The sequence below is a fragment of the Macrosteles quadrilineatus genome, unplaced genomic scaffold (assembly GCF_028750875.1).
Source record: "Macrosteles quadrilineatus isolate MER2022 unplaced genomic scaffold, UCM_ALF_1.0 Scaffold_4__1_contigs__length_99947679, whole genome shotgun sequence".
NCBI lineage: Eukaryota > Metazoa > Arthropoda > Insecta > Hemiptera > Cicadellidae > Macrosteles > Macrosteles quadrilineatus.
In genome coordinates, this window is record NW_026542597.1 from 38,232,741 (window position 1) to 38,245,063 (window position 12,323).

At 35.3% G+C, this 12,323-nt stretch overlaps 1 protein-coding gene across 1 annotated transcript in view; it reads left to right on the forward strand.

Moving 5' to 3' along the window:
- The first annotated feature begins 8,901 nt into the window (after positions 1-8,901).
- LOC128992200 (glutamate [NMDA] receptor subunit 1) overlaps positions 8,902-12,323 on the forward strand; it is a 28,593-nt gene continuing 25,171 nt past the window's right edge. The window contains exon 1 of the mRNA XM_054415666.1: positions 8,902-8,943. The gene's annotated coding sequence lies outside the window, so the exon portion shown is untranslated. The remainder of the gene's footprint in view (positions 8,944-12,323) is intronic.

The window sequence follows — 12,323 nt, forward strand, 5'->3', positions numbered from 1 at the left end:
TTTGATTTGTTGCTTGGTTGTGCAATATGTGTTTGAATGTAAACGGGGTTTGGATTTATTGCTTGATCAGTTATATAAATATATTTATATTTTAATCTTTAAGATTTGCCGTTTTTAAGTATTGGATTAGAATCTCAACGATTATGTTTATTTTTAGTTTTCATTAATTGGTTTAACATGGATACAAATAATGTATTTTGGGTTTGTGTATGGGTCAGGGAGTAATAGCTTCTTGATGGATTCGTTGCTTCATCTATAACAGTTGTTTTCTTTCTCTTTTTACCCACGATTACCTGTCAACGCAACTCGTAAGGAACATATAAAGCAAATTAAGGGGCTAGTCTGTAAAACCCAAGAATGAACTGGGACAAGCCGCTACAGCACAATAATTAACTGGGGCTAGTCGGTACAACACAAGAATTAACTGGGGCTAGCCGCTACAGCACAATAATTAACTGGGGCTAGTCGGTACAACACAAGAATTAACTGGGGCTAGCCGCTACAGCACAATAATTAACTGGGGCTAGCCGGTACAGAACAATAATGAACTGGGGCTAGCCGGTACAGAACAAGAATGAACTGGGGCTAGCCGGTACAGCACAAGAATGAACTGGGGCTAGCCGGTACAGAACAAAAATGAACTGGGGCTAGCCGGTACAGTACAAGAATGAACTGGGGCTAGCCGGTACAGAACAAGAATGAACTGGGGCTAGCCGGTACAGCACAAGAATGAACTGGGGCTAGCCGGTACAGAACAAGAATGAAATGGGGCTAGCCGGTACAGAACAAGAATGAACTGGGGCTAGCCGGTACAGAACAAGAATGAACTGGGGCTAGCCGGTACAGAACAATAATGAACTGGGGCTAGCCGGTACAGTACAAGAATGAACTGGGGCTAGCCGGTACAGAACAAGAATGAACTGGGGCTAGCCGGTACAGCACAAGAATGAACTGGGGCTAGCCGGTACAGAACAAGAATGAACTGGGGCTAGCCGGTACAGAACAAGAATGAACTGGGGCTAGCCGGTACAGAACAAGAATGAACTGGGGCTAGCCGGTACAGAACAATAATGAACTGGGGCTAGCCGGTACAGCACAAGAATGAACTGTGATTTGATAATAATGCTAGTTGTGGCATGGGGATGCGACCTGCTTCCAAGATCTTAAAAAAGCTGTAATACTGACTCTTCTCAGTGAATGCTGACTTTAGGAATGAGGATGAGGCTGAAATTAAGGTTAACAACAAATTTAAACTTGCGGAGTGTCATGGGCATTTATAAGTATTGATAAGTAATTGATTGGTTTCAATGGTAGCAAAGGGCAAGGAATTAGGCCTACCATACAGTTTCTCTGTTTTAATTTAGATTGATTTGTTAGTTAAACTTTTCCAAACAATTTATTAATTTAAATTAAAAAAGAATATTGTATCCATTTTGTACAATGTTTAATCTATGGTAAAACCATGTTTTTTGCCGTCAATACTTTCAACATGGATTCTTACAACTAACCTTCACACAAACAGTGGTTAACGGAAAACTCACCTAATTCCCGATTGTGTAATAATCTACCTCACTACACACACTGTACACCACTATTGGTGTGTTTTTTACAATACACTGGCAATGTCATATCGCGTGACAAAAAGTTATAATGGTTGTTTGTTTTCGTGCATGACCTTCCATAAAACAAGCACCATCAGTTGGGACGTGTGTAGGATGACAGCTCCATCATTATTTTATGTGTCATCTCAAAAAGTAGAGTCATGAAATAAAGTTTATTTCCATTGGCATAGCTTTTGGAAATATGTTTTTGTTGCCATTGTCAAATCTCGGCTTGGTAGTGTCGTTACTCTAAAAGTCGGTCTTTCAAACAGAACGATCTACTATTTTGTATTCTGTGAAGTATTTTTTCCTTCATTCATGTTCATTTTGTTTAATAATTTAATAAAGATTATACTTAAATTAGCTGTCTATAACCTTACAATGCTTAGTCAATTTGTAAAAATAGTTTTATCTGGGAGTCGTGTCATTCAAATATTAAGGAAACTTCAAGATGTCTTATCGAAATACTTGTGATTGTAAAATGTGAGTTTATGATAATGTTGCGAAGCGTCTATGACAGGTCTTGAAGTGTACTTTAGGTTTCGAGACCCAGGGTTGGTTGAGTGTCATGGGGGGGAGGGGGGTGATTGTGATGGTGGGAGGGGGAGACGTGCTAATCGTTCATCACAAGTAGCTCGTTATCACTTGTGAGCTTTGTATTCGACACCAAGGTCAAGTTGACTGATAACGACCTATCAGGTGAAGCCTATCGAACCAGATACTTTGTAGCTAACAATGGTATATACAACTAGCAGAGTACCCTTCCTTCCTACGGGGTTGGCATATAAGTATATAGGCTAATGCTTATTGCAGTTATACTTAAGATTTCCGTTAACAATGGGGGAGAACAAAATAACAGTTTGATAAAATCCGTTCTTTAAATTTACGGTATACTTTAGTATTACACATCGACAATAGACATAATGTTCTACCACTTCACCTAAACAATAGAGAAAAATAAATCATTAAACTTTCGCAAAATAACACAAATTATTCATGAAATAAAAAAAAACATGAACATAACTGTAAACAATCCAACTTTTACAGTTCTTATTGCGTATTACAGTTTTTTGTTGCTGCTTGTTTCAAATTAGCTGTTTTCATAAATGCAAAAAAAATAATAATAGTACTGCGCCCTGTTGGTAAATCTTATAACCTTTTAATGCTTTTGCATATCATAGACCCACCTTTTTTAGTTGAAACAACTGACTAAATACTTAAATTAATTTCCTTTAAAAATGAACACTCATAAGGTTAACATGGGGAACATGGGTTAACTGCAGGGGTTTTTTAACCCTGCAGTTATAAATTGACGATTCCCCGATCGGCTGATCGTGGAGAAGACGCCGGATGTAAGATGTAAGAACTATAGAGCCACTGGGGCGGAGCCCGAAAGGATTTTTGAGATAATATTCCTATATGTTAATCGGGAATTTGACCTATCATCATGCCAAATTTCAGCCCAATCCGTCCAGAAGTTAATGCGTGATTGAACTTCAAACAAACAAACAAACTTTCACATTTATAATACATATATAGTAAGATTTAGAATTTTGAGAGAGTTTACCTGCTAATCGTGTATTTAAAAAGTTATGTTTACATTACCATGACACCACAACTGGGCGTATTAACCCAAAGATTAGTGTAGAATGGAGTAAGATGCCTTGTCAGCTTTTTTACTGACTAAGAACAGTTAAAAACTAAATAATAACAGTTGTAATGTCACTGTAGTTTCTAAAAACAGTTTTAATATTTAAGTATATATCGAAATTACACAGCCTAATATGAACAATTTGTACATAGTAGCCTACTCATAAATGTTAGTTTAGAATTAGGTTGTTTCTGGTGTAATCGTCTAGAAAAACAAGTATTTAACAAATATACATTAGTTAAAAACACCACCTAAAACAAAATACGACAGTAGGCTACAAATAAAATATTCGAGTTTACGCGTATCCCAATTATCTATGTTTGGTTAGCTCCAACGTACAGTTTCAGATTTCCAGATTTGATTGAACATAAATTGAAGAAAATAAATTCCATTGGTCTTAAGTTTGAGGGTCGTGCATTAATTGTGCCAAAGAGTTCCTTAATTGTGCCAAATCCTCAAAGATCATTGGGTTATGCGCTATGGAATATTATGTAGAACGTGTTATAAATGGGGGACCACCAGTTGATCGAACAAATCACTTCGTCGCCGGGCCACTTGACCGTCTTTTTGAATTAAATGTATACATAGGGAAAACGTCTGAGTCTGAGTCATTTCATCGTCAGTTCCTTTGCCCAACTTGTTAAGTACGGTATCCATTATCAATCCATCTATGGTTATCCATTATCTTGTTGTTACGGTATTATTGTTGTGGTAAGTACGGTATCAATGGTATCGAGCACTACAGTAGGTAGCCTACTACTCTCGTTTTAAACGTTGACAGCTAATAGCTTATTTATTTAGCAAAGCTCGGTTCGGATGTTCGATGATCATTAATTATTTGTAGGCTAATGGTTTAAAACATAGCATATTACGCAAAACATTGAGTAGCGTTCAATACACCAGAGTGTTATCATACACTGTGTGTAATCTCTTACCAAAGCTCGGCCACCATGTTTATAGTATCTATGGCTTAACTTTTAACGTCCAAGCAGTCAAGTACATCACGAGAAGCATAAGTGGGAGAGCATATTAATTGTGGAATTGACTTTAAAGTTCTCAAATGATGAATTGAGACCGTACATAATTATGGACAAAAGATCATCATTTATAATAATGTCTAATTCTAATAACCTATCAACAGCATCATTAATTTATGTTTTATTACTGATTACTATATTACTTTATATTAGGCCTACTCGTCTAACTGATTTCTTACATTATATCCATTTTTTAATTTGTGTTGAATGAATTTCTTTAAGTGTTGCCTTACGGGCAGGGCCTTTAGACGCATAAATATTATTCAAAGTTTCCGAAATATCTATTGAGGTTTTGCAGCTTTTTATATGCCTAAGCTCACCTGCAGAGATTGATAGTATTAAATCTGATTTTGCTGTCAAGTCTTGATTCAACCATATTTTCTTCTTTTCAGGATCTCTGTCATCAGGACATGGTTCTTCTCCGCAGACATTTTTCCATAGATCAGATTTTATTAATATTGCTTGTGCCTGAATTCTCCAAGTGTCATAGTTATTTTTGTTTAGTGGTTCAATTTGGTAATTTACAGTACTAGTCATTTGTGAACATGTTATGAGATGTTACAAGAACAAACCTTTACACTTCAACCTAGGCTGACTGATAAATCATTTAGATTGAAACTGATTTTACTTGGGAATGTATTAAATTAATGAGTCTTGTTGTGACTCAAATGGGTGGCCTGGTATTATTAATGCTGATAATTACTCACACTGGATAGAATGTAAACTATTTATTAAATAACTAAAAAGTGAACTGCCTTGCATAATAATTTGTAATGAACAACTAACCTGAAGAATGTAAAAGTGTAAACATAAACAATAAACATCTGTCTTGACCATTATTTGAATTGACATATGTAGTAAAGACAGATTCAGGGATATGACAAGTCTAGAGCCCATTGGGCCCATAACCTAAAGGGGAGAGCTTAATAAATGTAATAAAAATAGTTCAATAATGACTATAAAAACTCATGAATATTAAAATAAATTGAGACAGAATAGAAAACTAGTTAAAAACGCAAAGACAATAATCAAATATAGAAACATAAACATATGACTTAAATAAAAATAATAGTTAATTGCTTGCTTATTTACAGATCATGAAAGAAAGTCCAACAAAGCATACATCCCTTCATAGATTAAGTTTTTTTCCTACACCTAAGGGTGCGTGTTTAAGGTGATAAGTAAATGTGTTGGATAAATGATATTATGGCTTTGTTACTGACAGTTAAGACCAGTTAGTCCTTTAGTTAGGACCATTATGATCAAGACAACCGGGTCCAGTTCCAGTTTTGAAACATCAAAAGGTTCTGACTTTGCTCCGATCTACTCTAAAGGCTAGAGTGGTGATACTGGTGTCGTTGTCAAACTTATACATTCTTAGCAAAGCTTGCCCCCCATTATTATACCTTCGCCAGTTTATCACACATCACATCACAACAAGCATACAAGCAGCATACAACCTTTGACTAGCAAAGCTTGTCCCCCCATTATTATACCTTCGCCAGTTTATCACACATCACATCACAACAAGCATACAAGCAGCATACAACCTTTGACTAGCAAAGCTTGTCCCCCCATTATTATACCTTCGCCAGTTTATCGCACATCACATCACAACAAGCATACAAGCAGCATACAACACTCGAGAGAGTTGCAATACAGACGTTGTCATGCAAGCAACAATCGATGCTGTGCTACTTCAGCACGCGATGTACAAGTTATCCGTGTTTTTGAACTTTGACGTCATTGATTTCCTCAGCAGTGATTCCGAACCCTCCAATGTTGACGAGTGAGGATGTTAACCATCCACTGTTAAAACAGCGGCCACAGAGCTTCGTAAAATAAATAAGACGCCAAACTCGCTTATGCTGATGGCGAAGTAGGGATGTGTTGCAACAGACTCTACTTACAACGATGCAATGTTAATTGTATAAGGTCTACTCATTTGAATTTCTAACTTTGTGTCAAACATTTTTTTAGATCATTGGGCCAAAAATTGCTTACCGCCTTTCCTCCAACATCGAGTCTCTCGCTCTAAGAGAAAGGATTCTCCGTTCATTGCGAGTCCCTCCAAGACCAACACTGTGCATTCAAGTATATAACTGACATTAGGTACTTAAAATAGAGTTATAGTCTTCTAGACTTTGTTATGGCATGTTTATCTGGTACGGTAATTTCAGTGTTTACGGCTTGAATTCCCCGTATTATTTTAGGGTGAATTTTACTGCACTCACAGGAAAATCAGAGTTTTACAAACATATTATATTAGTCTTAATAATTTTTAAGTTTATATATTGTTCTATAAATAAATAAATGTAAGATCAATGCACTTTAGCATTCACAGACATGCAAAAGAATTTTCTCAGCAGTACCATTAGGATGTAATGAAAAACGTTTGGGAAGTAATAAATGATTTAACCCACATTCTGAGGATGGATTAAGAAATACTACTGAAACATGTTTAGCATAAGGTTGCGTTTTTTACACATTTCGACACTTGTCGTAACCATATAACACTTTTAAACATAATTCACAGAGGTTCGATATGAGATGTGTAAACTTTAATTGCCATTTTTGACACCACGCCTGTGAAAAAGGGGCTTTCATTGCCAGAAGCTGTTTTTGTTGCTTATTACTATTGTTATCATTACACTCATATAATCTTGGCTGGTAGCATATGCTAGTGCTATACTTGACCATCACTTTACTGTAAACCCACTTTTGCATTACGGTACCATTGATAATGAATGTTATTAACATTTTACCATTTTCGCTTCTTTACGAATACAAATTGCCGATGATGAATAGAGCCTCCTTTATAGGCTAAAAAGTCAACTTAATTTACACTATCGACCATGTCGCACAGAAGCCTCCAAATGACACTGTTTGCAAAATTAATCATAAATAAATATTCAGCAACCATGTCTGTAACTAAAGAAGAAAATGGAATTTTTACAGAGGCTTACTCTGTTCGCTTGTTTAAAAATTGTATTGCTACAGCTGGTTCATGTAGATGTAACCATATGTAACGCATACGCTTATTGGGTATCTTTCAGTTAACTGTGTTATAGGTCAAAGGTGAATTCTACGTTTTCTCTGGTTTTTCACAATTTGAAAACTTGGGTTTTAGGATAACAACATATTAAAATTCACTGTAGCCTTTGAACTGTTGATTATACTAATATTTAAGGTACATACCTTCACGTCCACAGTTCATAAATGTATGGTCAAACCCACTATATGTTTCGCCTATACATAGGCATTATCAAGTGATCCGTCAAGAAAGTTTCGTCCATTGTAGACTCGTCAAAAAAATTTTAATAAATACACATAAAACACGATACATTGTACGAAACATTTAACACTTAGTATGCCTACTAAGCAGACTAAAGTCTACATCTACTAATGACTAAAGTCTGCCTCCGTACCGCGACCGGTAAATAGTAGGCCTAATAATTGTTCAATGTTTCGTACAATGTATCGTAACGAACGTTTAAATGTTTTTTGTCGAGTCTACAATGAACGAAACGTTCTTGAAGGATCACTTGACAATGCCTATGTATAGGCAAAACATGTAGTTGGTTTGACCATTAATTTATGAACTGTGGACGTGAAGGTATGTACCTTAAATATTAGTTTTTTTCGACGCTAGGCACGAGCCTGGGATTGTTTTTCACATTACTTCAGGCTAGACCTAGGGGTTACGGCATTATCACTTAGATAAAATCCATTGGCGACTTGGCGGGAATCGAACTAGGGACCTCAGGGACTGAAGTCCCGCTCTCTAACCACTACGCCAGCTCGCTCCCCTAAATATTAGTATAACAACATATAACTCTCTAATGATTTATACAAACGTAAAAGTAATTTTAAAAATATAAGAACGCCATAAACATAAAATATCAAAATAGGTCTTTGTGTCATCTATCACAAATAAAGCGATTAAGCATGGAAGCTTATTTCAACCTTGTAAATGACACGAAATGACCAAACTTGTCCTAGGAGCAGTTTTTGTACCATTAGTTTATTCAATAACCATTTTCTTATGTTGGTCTGACGGCCAAGGAAGGGGGAGAATCAATATCGGTTGCTATGACAACCGCAGCTGGGAGGACCGTAGCAGACGACAGATCGCAGTGCGATTCGATACAGTATTATGGCGGGTGAAAGTAATCGATGATATCGAATCGTACTGATTTCATCGTAGCAAGGGAGTATGATTTATCTATGATCGTAGGTACTTCGTGTGTTTTCGACACTGTTGTATGTGTAATTGTAGTTAAGAACGTAATTCTTTTTCGTAAAATACATAGATGTCCTTTATATTTCTACAAACAACATTTGTGGTAAATGCTAGACAATAAACAATATATATTCTTTTAAATATATCATCAACAATTAATTTATACTTTTTAAATTATCAAACAGTAATTATATCTACAGGCAAAAATTAAATACAGTATATACATTTTATTACATCTGTGCCATAGTTTCTAACCAAGAGATACATATGTTACAAATTTAAATTACTCTGCACACTCGATAGATCCTCCAGTTTTCATATCGTGACATTTCAATACGATAACAATCGCATCGCTAGTTTACTCCCCTGTGGAGGCTCTTAGCATCCAAAACCATCCATAGTTTATCTGAGGTAAGTTTTTGTTCAATTTAACGAAACTGTCTATTTAGTACATTTCTTTTAACTGGCATCGTTAGGTAATCACAGTGAAATGCATACAAATTTAAAAGTTTGCGCATAATTAGTACTATATTATGTAGAAATCAATGATGAACTATTTAAGCTAAAATGTAGGTCAGGCGTTCATTTTCTATTATTAAATAACAAAATGGTTATAGTTTTAAAATATTATATTAACCTGACAGGTTGGTTTTATAGTTTAAAAAATCTAGTGTACGTACTGTATGAGTATTTTTGAAATTTTGAATTATTAAGGAAGTAGACCTGCTCCTTGATGATAAACAAAAGGGTTCAGTGATAATATTTTATGTTTTAAAAATTATAACTTCTTGATCATCAAAAAAATGATAACACTACTATAATGCCTCGATCAATCGCTTAATTTAGTAATGCCGTTTGATGTTAATAGGCTTAATAACCTGATGTAATGAAGCAATATAATGACTAATTAATTAATTACAACACAATTAAAATCTACTGATCAGTAGAGGTAACGATTTTATACTCTGCAAGTCTAGAAAGCTGCAGCAATTTATTTTATTAAAAGTAAATAAAAACATTCATATACATTTGGAAAATCTGATTCACAAATTTTACGTGTACATACCCCTATAGAGGTTTGCCAACGTTGAAATAATACCGCCTATCACAGTTTTGACATTAATTTAACATGTGTACTGCTCTTATAAAAAATACGATAGGATGAGACGGCAAACTACATCTATGAAAAATATATATTTTCTGCAAAAACAATAAGAACATGCAGGAGTTATAGAATATTGTGATTTGATTAGATTTGTTTGGTTTCGTAGTTCTAAAATTCGTGAAATGCCAAAAAATTCATACGTTACCGGTCTATATCTACACCGTACCCCACATTATCTTCAGCTGATCCATGAGAATGCTAAATCTGCTGGTTCGACCCAGATTCGAGCACAGTCGATTCACCACCATCAATAAAGACAACGCAATATATGTAAAAAAAACTATGTTGGTTTTTAAATCAGCTATGAAAAACTTACATTGATTGTACAGTTATGGTAATTAGTTGATATTTTAACGCGTCCTTATAAAATTAGCGGTACTTTTCGTACCATAATGTATCACTTTTCACAGCACGTTTTAATTTTTTTCCAAAGAAATCGCATTTTCGGACTCTGCTAATAAAATCGTCTCTCGAAAAAAAAACGATTTAAACTCGCAATCGGCTACTTTTGAGGCTAGTTGTTAAGTATGGTGTCCAGTGTTAGAGTTTAGATTAAAAAATCTCAAGGATTGTTTTACAATTAAATATTTTTTAAATTTTGCCGTTAGCAGCTTCGCGTTCAACCTTAATCATTAAAGTAGTTTGACAAATACTTAAATATTTACGGACGAAAAAATACTCTAGTATGGTTTCAGAGTTTGAAATTTGAAAATAAAGCCTCTATGGTACATTCAAGTTTTTTTGCGATTTCCTTTAGTAAAAAGTGTCACCTTTAACATAGAATGTAGAACAGACTCATAGAAAGGTCGTGATGACCTTATCGTACCTGGCGACATTTCCGTGCTGTTCTAGACCTTCTTACCTTTCAGAAGACGGTATACAGTATTCAAACCCAACATGTTGTTGATCTTCATTTTGACATATATATTACCAAATCAAATTTAACACAAATTACTAAATTGAGTTTAAAAATCAAACACTTTAATTTTAAAGGTATTTAACTTACTCGGATTATAGTAATTCGAATACGCAATTTAGCTAAGTCTATAGTTTACAATTCCAAATGGTATTTGCATGCACGTTGGACCTAACTAACACTTTTGCTCCAAGCTACAAAAAGGCTTGTCTGTGGGGGGTATCAAAACAACTTTTATTATAAACAATATATCCTACTAATACTATATGTTTAAACCTATGATCAAACCGTTGATTCTTTAAAAGGCAGTCTTTCTTGTTGCCTAAAATAAAAGACAAATTGTCGGTAGTCAAATGTGAACAAAGAAACGAGGATTGCTTTCATAGCAGTGAAATCCGGTTGAGCGGAGCGGTCACGTTCCATGGTTTTTAATAAAGCAATAAATAAATAAAATGTGTATAGATATCTAATATATAAAATTCTCGTGTCACAGTGTTTGTCTGCAAACTCCTCCGGAACGACTTCACCGATCGTTATGAAATTTGGTGTGTAAATTCTGTAGGTATGCGAATCGGACGTAAACTATTTCCCGTTTCAAAATTCTTAAAAGGGCTCCGCCCCAGTGGCTCTGGAGTTTCCCATGTTAACCTTATGAGAAATGGAATTAATGAATCTTAACTAACAGCTGTTTCAATTAAACAAGTTGGTTCTGTTCTATGATGTTCAATAGCATTAAAGTTACAAGGATTACCAACAGGGTGCAGCACTATTATTTCTTTTACATTTATGACAACAGCTAATTTGCAACCAAAAGGTGAGTGAGCGTAGCGAACGAACTTCAACCTGGAGGCGAGTGAGCGTAGCGAACGAGCTAACCTGAAGGCAAGTGAGCGTAGCGAACGAGCTCCAACCTAAAGGTGAGTGAGCGTAGCGAACGAGCTCCAACCCAAAGGTGAGTGAGCGTAGCGAGCGAACTTCAACCAGGACGTGATTGAGCGATGCGAACGAGATCATCTTGAAAATTAAACGTAACGGTACTTTCTTTCCATCGGTCTGTCTTAGGGGAAACCTATAACTTAGGCGATACGAAGTTCGCCGGGTCAGCTAGTAATACAAAATTAAAATGTTTCATCAATTTAACTTATCAGTTTCGCTCAGAACTATCAATATCTATAACAAGTTTCATTAGTACATATGTGGACATAACATCCTTTGTATCGGTATTTTTCCTGTGTTTGCTTGCTAATGTCTGGTAAAACCCAACCTTGAATCGACCAATCGACATTTTCTCAATCTTGGCCAGATTTCGCAGTTTAGGCAGAAATAATCCTGCATGGATTCATATGATTAGCAGATGTAACTTTTTCAAGACTTGCCTGCTTTGAGAGAATTGCACAAATAGTTGCCACCATACCTTATGAGGTTTGTTTTCTTAGATTTTGTACATTTAACATAATTATGAAAAACATTGTTTTCAAGCAAGTGTTCTACATTCAACTATCTCAAAACATTGTTAAAAGTAGGCGTAGTTGTTAGTGCGTTTCAGGCGTTTATTGATCGTCTTCATTTACTACAAATATCAGGCAGTTTTTGAGAATGCATTCTGAAATTTTCCTTAATATATGACACTCTTCTGCGAATTGGGTATTTTCTTGTAAAACTAAAACACAAAAAAACGTTATCCTTCTTGGGTAATAATATACCCTAAGT